Source organism: Oncorhynchus gorbuscha, linkage group LG24, assembly GCF_021184085.1.
Source record: "Oncorhynchus gorbuscha isolate QuinsamMale2020 ecotype Even-year linkage group LG24, OgorEven_v1.0, whole genome shotgun sequence".
Lineage (NCBI taxonomy): Eukaryota > Metazoa > Chordata > Actinopteri > Salmoniformes > Salmonidae > Oncorhynchus > Oncorhynchus gorbuscha.
The window spans coordinates 51,904,862-51,917,947 of NC_060196.1; the positions used below are offsets into that span (position 1 = coordinate 51,904,862).

The 13,086-nt window shown below is 42.0% G+C and overlaps 1 pseudogene; it reads left to right on the forward strand.

Annotated features, from left to right (window-relative positions):
• The first annotated feature begins 728 nt into the window (after positions 1-728).
• LOC124012267 lies at positions 729-9,941 on the forward strand (annotated as a pseudogene).
• The last annotated feature ends 3,145 nt before the right edge of the window (positions 9,942-13,086 follow it).

Below are 13,086 nucleotides of genomic sequence, written 5' to 3' on the forward strand. Positions count from 1 at the left end.
TATTTTGTGTGTTAAATGTGTTTCCACTGGCATTATTGTGTATAATCTTAACAACACAATTCCTGTTATTTTATAAAGGTACATTTCTACCTGTGTTTTTTATGATGGTGTTTGTATTTATTTATTTATTTACCGCTATGAGGCAGTAATTTCTTTAGCCAACTGTACGAAATAATGTACTGTGGTCTTTGATTGTAATCAAGGATGTTTTACTAAACCAAGATAGACGACAGCCGACCCGATGGGAACAAAATGAGTCTAGTGGGCAGAACAAGCAAGGAGGTGGGCAGAACAAGCAAGGAGGTGGGCAGAACAAGCAAGGAGGTGGGCAGAACAAGCAAGGAGGTGGGCAGAGCCAACCACGCACTAGCAAGATCCTATTGGCGCGTCGAAGCATCATCTGCATATTTCCGTTTAGGGGAACGCTTACTTTATGAAGTGCAGGTGTGTAATAAGTCAATTCGCATTTGCACTCCTAAACATCGCGATTTTTTAAAACTTTTGCAAAGAGTAAAGTCTACTAAACTTAGTCCACTCTTTTCATAACATATTCTAGTTTAGGGAACATAAAACTGTATTGAGATCAAATGTTTCATCGATGAGAAAATTGCAGAACGTCGGCCAAACTCAATCTCGTTCCATCTTCTCCCACTGCCTGCCAGTCGGCTTCCTCTCACTACCACGGAAACACCAAGCAGACGCTTCACGTCTGTACATCCGCTAAAATATCTGTCTCGTTGTTCTATCTGTGATTGTACTGCATGTCTGTGTCCGTCGTCAGAGACCGGTCGTCATTAGTTAAAACAGTGACAAAGTCATAATTATGGCTCAACGCCGCCCATTTCTGCTATTGATTTGGTTCAAATCGGATTTAAAAACCCAACCACAATACTAACCGTATACCTTACCATAGCCCTAAATTAAGACCAAAAAGCAAAAATGTTGTAGACAATTTTGACTCTGTGGCATCTGACTTTGTGGTTGTGTAACCTAGTTTGGAAACCAGCTACGTAACCTCTTTAAAATCATCTATTTTCTTTTAGTGGATTGATTGATGTTAGCGCGGTCGTAGGCTAAATCTACCGAAATGGGGAAGAGGGACAACAGAGTGGTGAGCAATGTGTTAAATAATCCAAGTTGCGTGGATCTTTAGCTTTTTACGATTAATGGTATGCATGAAAACAAACGTGTTGGCTATAGCTAAAAGCGGGCACTGAAAAATGTTAGCTAGGCCATCTAAGCTAGTTATTGTAGCTAAGTGTGCAGGCAAATTGAATTTCAATTCAACCATATCAAAGATGCACAAAGCGTATGTTAAAATAACTACAATATGTTTATCGAACGAATATAGCTAACTAACTTAGGCAAACTAACCTGGCAGATACAGAATAGCAAGTTAGCAGGTATCTAACAAGAAGGACAATGGATATCCGGACAAAGATATCCGTGCCAGAAGAGAATTAAACCTATCTATTTAGGTCGAAATGTCAGTTTATGTTTATAATAATATAGGTAGATAGCTAACACATCCTGTCTGTTAACATAATCCAAAGAACGCGGACGAATACACTAATGTTACAGTAGTTAGCTCGAGTTCATCAATTTACTATCTGCTACTAATTTACTGTATGAATTTGTAAACATATTTTTACGGGAAGGCCATAGAGTTGTCATTGACCGCCTTGGACTTGTTTGACCCTAATAAAAGTTACTGATCGTACCAAGATAATACAAGTGATGGTTCGTTCGTAAATCTACTTCGACTTTCACAGTACTTTTAGTTTGAGTGCCAGAGGCCGCGGAATAATTGAGGTATTTACAAACACCATTAACTTTGTTATGACCGGTGTAAGTAAACGTCGGCAAAAGAAACTGAACAAAATTGTTGCCATAAATTTGTCACTAACCCTCATGATAACATAAAGGCACTAACCAGCTCTGCTAGGGCGAGTAACATTTTCAGTAAGGTGATATTTAATTTGTCTGGAAGTAGCTAGCAAACTAGCCAACTTTTGCCAGTTCGCTTGGGTGCTTGACTGCGGTTGAGCTCAGAACGCTCAGATCAACACTACTCCTTGGCCAGAGCGTCCAGTGTGCACGCTGAACGCACTCTGGCACTCCACAGTTAATTTACGAACGCACCCTTTCCAATTCCTGTCTAGCTAGTGTTATTGTCTATGCCAGGAACACACAGAATGTCCATGTGCTGTTTGTTTGGCAAGGTGTGTTTTGGGGATGGTAGCCAGATGTCAATGTTGAGATTTCTGACTGCCTCCCTCTGTGTTTTTTAGTCTTATGTGAATCCAATAGCTGCATCACGTGCCAATGGACCCACACCCAATGCAGGACCCTCTATCCAGGATTACCTGAGCAGACCACGGCCAACATGGTAAGCATTAAGATGACACGTAAGGACTCAGGCGTTGTGCCTGAATAGCTTTCCAGGTTATACAACTGGTGAGTTGAACATCCGTCATTAATATTGCTGAAGAGTGTCCACGGGTATATGGTTGATCCCTATTACCTTCTATGTGTGTAAATCGGGGTGATAAAGCATGTGAATGTTTGGGCCTAGGCCTACATTTTATTTCACCTTTATTTAGCCAGGTAGGCTAGTTGAGAACAAGTTCTTATTTGCAACTGCGATCTGGCCAAGATACAGCATAGCAATTAGACACATACAACAACACAGAGTTACACATGGAATAAACAAAACATACAGCTCTTTCAGAACATCAGCTATCTAGATTTGGGTGAAGGAGAAATGGTGGGGGCTTTGGCGGGTTGCTATGGAGGGTGCCGGGCAGTTGACCAGGGAAGGGGTAGCCAAGTGGAAAGCATGGCCAGCCGTAGAGAAATGTTCATTGAAATTCTCAATTATAGTGGATTTATCAGTGGTAACAATGTTTCCTAGTCTCAGAGCAGTGGGCAGCTGGGAGGAGGTGCTCTTATTCGCCATGGACATTAGTGTCCCAGAACTTTTTTGAGTTTGTACTACAGGATGCAAATTTCTGTTAGGAAAGCTACGGCTAGCTTTTTCAAACTGCCTGTGTATATTTGTTCCTAACTTACTTGAAAAATTGCATATCACGGGGGCTATTCGATGCTAATGCAGAACGCCACAGGATGTTTTTGTGCTGGTGTAACAGTATAATTTTAAACCGTCCCCTCACCCATACCCGGGCGCGAACCAGGGACCTTCTGCACACAACGACAACAGTCACCCTCGAAGCATCGTTACACATCGCCCCACAAAAGCCGCGGCCCTTGCAGACCAAGGGGAAACACTACTTCAAGGTCTCAGAGCAAGTGACGTAACCGATTGAAACGCTATTTTGCTCACACCGCTAACTAAGCTAGCCGTTTCACATCCGTTACACTGGTCAAGGGCAGACTGGTCTGGAGCGAACCAAGGACTATATCTATTCCAAGTTCTACATTTGTTGAATGGGGCATGCTTATTTAAGTTGGTGAGGAAGGCACTTTTAAAGATTAACCAGGCATCCTCTACTGACCTGATGAGGTCAATGTCATTCCAGGATACCCCGGCCAGGTCGATTAGAAAGGCCTGCTCGCAGAAGTGTTTTAGGGAGCGTTTGACAGTGATGCGGTTTGGTCGCAGACCCATTACGGATGCAGGCAATGAGGCTGAGATCTTGATTGAAAACAACAGAGGTGTATTTGGAGGGCGCGTTAGTTAGGATCATATCTATGAGTGTGCCCGTGTTTACAGATTTGGGGTCTATAGTGGTCGGCAACAGTGAGAGATTTGTTTCTGGAAAGGTGAATTTTTAAAGTAGAAGCTCGAATTGTTTGGGTACAGACTTGAATAGTAAGACAGAACTCTGCAGAGTTCTATTTTTGCAGTAGATTGCAACACCGCCTCCCTTGGCAGTTTTATCTTGGCGGAAAATGTTATCGTTAGGAATGGCGATTTTAGGGTTTTTGGTGTGGTCTTCCTAAGCCAAGATTCAGACATGGCTAAGACATCCGGGTTGGCAGAGTGTGCTAAGGCAGTGAGTAAAACAAACTTCGGGACTAGGCTTCTAATGTTAACGGGCATGAAACCAAGGCTTTTATAGTTACAGAAGTCAACCAATGAGAGCACCTGGGGAGTAGGAGTAGAGCTAGTCACTGCAGGACCTGGATTAACTTCTACGTCACCAGAGGAGAAGTAGGATAAGGGTACGGCTAAAGGCTATACGAACTGGCCGTCTAGCACGTTCGGAACAGAGAGTATAAGGAGCAGGTTTCTGGGAACGATAGCATAGATTCAAGACATAGTGTACAGACAAAGGTAAGGTAGGATGTGAGTACATTGGAGGTAAACCTAGGCATTGAGTAATGATGAGAGAGATATAGTCTCTAGAGATGTTTAAACCAGGTGATTTCATCGCATATGTAGGAGGTGGAACAACATGGTTGGTTAAGGCATATTGAGCAGGGCTCGAGGCTCTACAGTGAAATAAGACCGTAATGGATGAGGCATATTGATATTAGAGAGGCATACGTAGCCAAGTGAACATATGGGTCAAGTGAGTGGTTGGGCTGGCTGGGGACATGGCGATTCAGACAGTTAGCAGGCCGGTGCTAGCAGTTAGTAGGCCGGGGCTAACAAGTTAGCAGTTAGCAGACCGGGGCTAGCAAATTAGCAGTTAGCAGACCGGGGCTAGCAAGTTAGCAGTTAGCAGACCGGGGCTAGCAAGTTAGCAGTTAGCAGACCGGGGCTAGCAAGTTAGCAGTTAGCAGACCGGGGCTAGCAAGTTAGCAGTTAGCAGACCGGGGCAAGCAAGCTAGCAGTTAGCAGACCGGGGCTAGCAAGTTAGCAGAAGGGCCTTTGGGGGATGTCGCGATTGCGATAAGTTTGTTTTTGCCACTTCGTGCGGCGACGTCGACAGACTAGTCATGGATTAGTAGGGTTCCAAGTAGCTCTAGGTAGCTAGCAGGCCGCAGTTAGCAGAATGGGCCTTCAGCGGAAGGCCATCAGTTGTGATCCATTGTTGCGTGATGATGGTTTTTCCTTCTGTCATCAGGGAAGAAGTGAAGGAGATCATAGACAGGAAGAAGAAAGGCTCCAGAGCCCTGGCGGACTTTGAGGACCAAATGAACTCGGTATTGTTCAAATGTGTCTTCTTTATTTGACTTATTAGACTGTACAAAATCAGTGTTTTTATATTTAGCTTACATAAAACATCGCTATTTGCTTTTTATAGAATTGGAAGAAGGAGCTGGCGAAGAACAGAAGTTACTAGGTGGCATTGACAAATACAAGGAGAAAGAGGTAAGCTTCCAGTTCCATCCATGTTTAACATTTGAATACAACCATTTTGTTTTACTGTATCTACCCCTCACACCAAATCTTTGTTTTGTGTTTAGAAAAAGAAGAGCGAGAAGGAAAGGAAAGAAATCCAACAGGGTGAGGAAAGCTGTCTTCAATGTTTTGTTGAAGACTGGTGGTAGACATACTGCGGTAGTTTTATCTGCCCTTTAAAAATGGAAGCTTTCCACTAATATATTTTTGTGTCAGCTACTGTCTTCTAATCTAATGAGCTCTGCTTTCATTGTGTTTGGTCAAGCATTCCTCTCCTTCATCCTCATCAAGTTCTGATTCCTCTAGCAGCTCTTCCTCAGACTCTGAAGATGAGGTATGTGCCATAGATGTTGGTGACAAGTCTGCCAGCTTGTCCTACCGTTTACCCTATGTCACCCTATGGGCACCATAGAAATATACTTAATTAGATGTAGTGATATTTCTATGGCGGGCACAAAGAGCTGTGTGAAGTACTGTGAATTAAATGTCCTGGAACTATTTTGATTTGGTTGGTACATGAATATTGAGAAACATTATTGTCCTACTGTAACTAATTGTAACTAATTGTTTTTATCTGATGTCTGTGTGGTCAGAATGAAAAGAGCACCAAAAGGAAAAAGCGGTCCTCTAAGAAAGCATCGGATGACTCTACTGTAGAATTGGAGCCCGACGGCAAGGTTAGTTTGATATGGAGAATTTTGCACCTCTTTCCTTACGTAATGAAATAAGTCATTTTAGTTTGACATTTCTGCACTCTTAGAAATGTATTTGAATCAAATCCATCTGGATACTTCTGGTCTAGACCTTATGTTTTGGTGTGCACTATTCAACATTCACTTCTCAACGTTCCATCTTTATCTTAGCCCTCACCATCATTGTGTTTCTGTGTTTGTTCAGCCATGGTTTGATTTCAGTTCATTCATTTGCAATCTTTAACTCTTTAAAAAAAATTTTTTTTACATGAGTTCTTCACTAAATCTAAATGTTTTTCTATGCAAGAAAGGTCTACTTTCCTCATTTTGTTTCTCTCCAAGAAGATGAAGACAAAATATGAGAAAGAGAAACAACAGTTATCTGGCTGTTAGTCCTTCTATTTTGTGTATTTCTGCCTGAATGTGTGTTTGAACATGCTGAGCTGTAAATTAACTTGTTGGGCTGCAGGGAACTGAGGCCTGTAAATGTAAATGTTTGCCCTTCAGGGTGAGAAGAGCCGCAGGAAGAAGAGGAAAGCTGAGCAAAGTGGTAAAGACTCCTCCTCAGAGTTGTCCGCTGACTCCGACATGGAGGTTGTAAGTGTCTTTACTCTTCATTTGCCATGTTTAATGAAAATGTGTTATGTATTGATTTAGATGACTGCTTACAGTGGGGGGTCAGCGTATTTAGTCAGCCACCAATTGTGCAAGTTGTCCCACTTAGAAAGATGAGAGGCCCATTCCTCCATCCTCTAGAGCAGTGATGTTTTGGGGCTGTTGCTGGGCAACACAGACTTTCAACTCCCTCCAAAGATTTTCTATGGGGTTGAGATCTGGAGACTGGCTAGGCCACTCCAGGACCTTGAAATGCTTCTTACGAAGCCACTCCTTCGTTGCCCGGGCAGTGTGTTTGGGATCATTGTCATGCTGAAAGACCCAGCCATGTTTCATCTTCAATGCCCTTGCTGATGGAAGGAGGTTTTCACTCAAAATCTCACGATACATGGCCCCATTCATTCTTTCCTTTACACGGATCAGTCGTCCTGGTCCCTTTGCAGAAAAACAGCCCCAAAGCATGATGTTTCCACCCCCATGCTTCACAGTAGGTATGGTGTTCTTTGGACGCAACTCAGCATTATTTGTCTTCCAAACACGACGAGTTGAGTTTTTACCAAAAGGTTATATTTTGGTTTCATCTGACCATATGACATTCTCCCAATCTTCTTCTGGATCATCCAGATGCTCTCTAGCAAACTTCAGACGGGCCCGGACATGCACTGGCTTAAGCAGGGGGACATGTCTGGCACTGCAGGATTTGAGTCCCTGGCAGTGTAGTGTGTTACTGATGGGAGTCTTTGTTACTTTGGTCCCAGCTCTCTGCAGGTCATTCACTAGGTCCCCCCCGTGTGGTTCTGGCATTTTTGCTCACCGTTCTTGTGATCATTTGACCCCACGGGGTGAGATCTTGCGTGGAGCCCCAGATCGAGAGAGATTATCAGTGGTCTTGTATGTCTTCCATTTCCTAATAATTGCTCCCACAGTTTATTTCTTCAAACCAAGCTGCTTACCTATTGCAGATTCAGTCTTCCCAGCCGGGTGCAGGTCTACAATTTTGTTTCCTGTGTCCTTTGACAGCTCTTTGGTCTTGGCCATAGTGGAGTTTGGAGTGTGACTGTTTGAGGTTGTGGACAGGTGTCTTTTATACTGATAACAAGTTCAAACAGGTGCCATTAATACAGGTAACGAGTGGAGGACAGAGGAGCCTCTTAAAGAAGAAGTTACAGGTCTGTGAGAGCCAGAAATCTTACTTGTTTGTAGGTGACCAAATACTTATTTTCTGCCCCATAATTTGCAAATAAATTCATTAAAAATCCTACAATGTGATTTTTCTGGATTTCCCCCCCCCCCCTCATTTTGTCTGTCATAGTTGAAGTGTACCTATGATGAAAATGACAGGCCTCTCATCTTTTTAAGTGGGAGAACTTGGTGGCTGACTAAATACTTTTTTTGCCCCACTGTATATGATTTAAATCCTTTTGCTCCAGGGCACACTGTAGGTCATCCATAGTTGCGGGAACTGTTTTGCATCCTATATCATTGTGAAATACTATACTTTGTGATTAGATGTTAGGAAGCTGTCACAGGAATTTCCCAGCCATTGTGGTTTTGTACATTTTTTTGCATTGTCTCCTGTAGGGTGAACCTGAGAAAGAGAAGTAGTGAAAAGAAGGAGAAAGACAAAATGACAGCAGTAGGTGATTTTAAGTCAGTCAAGCATACAGTAACCTCAGGATGATGAGGGCTACTGCCTTTTATTTTTGCCAGACAGATATTTACTGGTGTTTAATGGTGTAAAATGATGTAAAAAATATATCTCAGCAAAAAGAGAAACGTCCTCTCACTGTCAACTGCTTTTATTTTCAGTAAAAATTACCCCTTTGTTCTCCCCAATTTCCTGGTATCCATTTGGTAGTTAGTCTTGTCACATCGCTGCAACTCCCCTATGGACTCGGGAGAGGCGACGGTCGAGAGCCATGCGTACTCTGAAATGCAACCCAACCAAGCCGCACTGCCTCTTGACACAATGCCCGGAAGCCAGCCGCACCAATGTGTCGGAGGAAACACTAAGACGGGTGACCTGGTCAGCGTGCACTGCGCCCGCCCCGCCACAGGAGTCGCTAGTGCGCGATAAGACAAGGATATCCCTGCCGGCCAAACCCTCCCTAACCCGGCCAATTGTGAGCCGCCCCATGGGCCTCCCGGTCGCGGCGGGCTGCGACAGAGCCTGGGCTCGAACCAAGAATCTCTGGTGGCACAGCTACCCTAGACCACTGCGCCACCCAGAAGGCCCATTTTCAGCATACTTAATGTGTAAATATTTGTATGAACATAACAAGATTCAACAACTGAGACATAAACTGAACAAGTTCCACAGACATGTGACTAACAGAAATGGAATAATGCGTCCCTGAACAAAGGGGGGGTCAAAATCAAAAGTAACAGTCAGTATCTGGTGTGGCCACCAGCTGCATTAAGTACTGCAGTGCATCTCCTCCTAGTGGACTTGTCTCATAGTCCTCTGGTGACTCCTTGTGGCGGGCCGGAGCACCTGCAAGCGGACTTCGGTTGTCAGTTGAATAGTGTTTCCTCCAACACTTTGGTGCAGCTGGCTTCCGGGTTAAGCGAGCGGTTTGGCGGGTCATGTTTTGGAGGATGCGTGACTTGACCTTTGCCTTTCCTGAGCCGGTTGGAGGGTTGCAGCAAGATCCTAATCATGAAAAATGGGATAAAAAGTAAAACATTTGTTATAATGTATTACATTTTGACATGTAATACAATACTGCCTGATAAATATATTTTTCTGCACAGATTGTATATATAAGAACAGAATGGAAGCCTAACACTTCCCTGTCTAACTGTTGTAAATGTTAACAGGACAAATCGAAGAAGAGGAAAAAGAAGCAGAAGAAAAAAAACCTCTTCTGATGCAGAGTTAGACTAGCGATGTGGCTCTTTCCACTAGTAGAGAGCTTCTGCCTTCAAACTACTAACTAATCCCACCTGGGCTGCCTCCCATGACTGGGGTAGTTGGTGCACTATGGGAACTGCTGGCTTGAGAGTATTAAACTAATCCCACTTTCAAAACAACTGGGAACCTGGGGGAATAAAACAAGCTCCGACTGGGGGAAATCTGTTTGAACGGTCATCCAACTCGGAATTCCAAGTCGGAAACTCGGACATCTTTCTAGAACAGACTTTCCGACCTAAAAATCACAGACGTCATGATTTGGCCTCGTTTATTTTCCGAGTTCACAGTTGTCTTGAAAGCAACATAAGGACCGGTGAACTAGAATCAAACCATCTGTGAAAACAATGTTTTTTTTATTTTTTTAAGCAGAGTTTTTATTCAATTTAAATAAACATCAATAAGGAAACCACAAGTTGTCAAGTGAGGCCGAACTGAAAAATGTGCCTATGAAAATGTACTTTAATTTTGTACACCCTGCTGGCCTTCTAATTTTAATTTTTACTTGACAATCACATCTTTCTAAAACTGCATCGCTAGCTACACAATGAGGTAATTTTGGGACTTTTATGCTGGTGCCATGATGCGTGTCATCTGATATGATGGTCACTTCTCTTGCCATCCTCATATAAATTGGGATTATAAAAATATAAATCAAATGGTCATAATCACAAGGGACAATCTGTTAAATGTTATACAACTATGAATGATATCTATAAAGTAATCTGGTTTCATTATTTAAGTGTTAATGTTTTAGCCATGATAATATTATTTTTAGTGGATGAATGATTCACATTTATACTTATCATCCAGGACGCATCACGAAAAACTGTACAATTTTAATAAGGAAGTCTCAATGTATGACTTAATGTACGCTACCAGTCAAAGGTTTAGACACACCTACTCATTCCAGGGTTTTTCTTTATTTTTACTTTTTTCCACATTGTAGAATAATAGTGAAGACATCAACTAGGAAGTACCACATATGGAAACATGTAACCAAAAAAATATATATTTTTGAGATTCTTCAAAGTAGCTTTGTCTTGACAGCTTTGCACACTCTTGGCATTCTCTCAACCAGCTTCGAGGTAGTCACCTGGAATGCATTTCAATTAACAGATGTGCCTTGTTAAATTAATTTGGAATTTATTTCCTCCTTTAATGTGTTTGAGCCAATCAATTGTGTTGTGACAAGGTAGTGGTGGCACACTCAGACAATTTACAAATGAAGTATTGTGTTTAGTTAGTCCGCCAGATCAGAGGCAGTAGGGATGACCAGGGATGTTCTGATAAGTGTGTGACTTGGACCATTTCCCTGTCAAAATGTAAAAATAACACTTTTCTTTAGGAATGTTTTACAGTAAAAGTTAGCAAAATATAAGTAGTAAAGTACAGATGCCCCAAAACCTACTTAAGTAAAAAATACTTTAAAGTACTACTTAAGTACTTTACGCACTGTGAAAGACCAAGTCCATATTATGCCAAGTACAGCTCAAAAAATCAGAGGAATGACATACCATCATTACTTTAAAACATGGTCAGCCAATAGCCTCAGAAATTGCAGCCCAAATAAATGCTTCAGAGTTCAAGTAAGACACATCTCCAACATCAACTGTTAAGAGGAGACTGTGTGAATCAGGTCTTCATGGTCGAATTGCTGCAAAGAAACCGACACTAAAGGACATCAATAATAAGAGACGTGCTTGGGCCAAGAAACATGAGCAATGGACATCTGTCCTTTGGTTTGTCCAGATTTTTGATTCCAACAGCTGTGTATATGTGAGACAGAGTAGGTGCACGGATTGCAGGTGTGATGGTGTGGGGGTGCTTTACTGGTGACACTGATTGATTTAAAATTCAAGGGACACTTAACCAGCATGGCTACCACAGCATTCTGCAGCATTACACCATCCCATCTGGTTGGCGCTTAGTAGGACTGTCATTTGTTTTTCAACAGGACAATGACCCAACACACCTCAAGGCTGTGAAAGGGCTATTTGACCAAGAAGGAGAGTGATGGAGTTCTGCATCAGATGACCTGGCCTCCAACCATCCAACCTCAACCCAATTGAGATGGTTTGGATGAGTTGGACCGCGGAGTGAAGGAAAAGCAGCCAACAAGTGCTCAGCATATGTGGGAACTCAAAGAATGCCAAGAGTGGGCAAAGCTGTCATCAAAGCAAAGGGTGGCTACTTTGAAGAATATAAAATCTATTTAGATTTGTTTAACATGTTTTTGGTTACTACATGATTCCATATGTGTTATTTCATAGTTTTGATGTGGAAAATAGTAAAAATAAAGAAAAACCCTGGAATGAGTAGGTGTGTCCAAACCTTTGACTGGTAAAGTATGCCAATGCAACATTTGGCTAGGGTCATAAAATATACAGTTCCTTCAGAAAGTATTCACACTCCTTGACTTTTTCTGTATTTTGTGGTGTTATTCCTGAATTTAAAATTATTTCATTGAGATTTTGTGTCACTGGCCTATATTATTAACCCTTAAAATCAATGTGGAATAATTTAAGTCAAGTATTCAACCCCTTTGTAATGGCAAGCCTAAATAAGTTCAAGAGTTGTATGGACTCTGTGCAATAGTAGTGTTTAACATGATTTTTGAATGACTACCTCATCTACTCCACACATACAATTATCTGTAAGGTCCTTTAGTCGGGCAGTTAATTTCAAACACAGATTCAACCACAACGACCAGGGAGGGTTTTCAAAGCCTCGCAAAGAAGGGCACCTATTGGTAGATGGCTTTAAAAAAGCAGACATTGAATATCCATTTTGAGCATGAAGTTATTAATTACACTTTGGATGGTGTATCAATACACCCTGTCACTACAACGATACAGGCGTCCTTCCTAACTCCGTTGCCGGAGAGGAAGAAGATGGTGACTTTAAAACAGTTACAGAGTTTATTGTCTGTGATAGGAGGATGGATCAACAACATTGTAGTTACTTCACAATTCTAACCTAAATGATAGAGTGAAAAGAAGGAAGCCTGTACAGAATACAAATATCCCTGTTTGCATTAAGGCACAAAAGTAAACCTGCAAAGAAAGGAACTTTGTGTCCTAAATACAAAGTGTTATGTTTGAGGAAAATCCAACACATCACTGAATACCACATATTTTCAAGCATGCATCATGTTATGGGTATGCTTGTCACCAGCAAGGACCAGGGAGGTTTTTTGTTGTTGATAAAAATGAATGGAATAGAGCTAAGCACAGGCAAAATCCTAGGGGAAAACCTGGTTGTCTGCTTTGAAACAGACACTGGGAGACAAATTCACCATTCAGCAGGACAATAACCTAAAACACAAGGCCAAATATACATTGGAGAAGCTTACCAAGATGACATTGAATGTTCCTGAGTGGCCTAGTTACAGTTTTGACTTAAATCGGCTTGAAAATCTATGGCAAGACTTGAAAATGGCTGTCTAGCAATGATCAACAACATAGTGACAGAGCTTGAAACTTAGAAAGAATGTGCAAATATTGTACAATCCAGGTGTGCAAAGCTCTTAGATCAGGGGTGTCAAACACATTCCA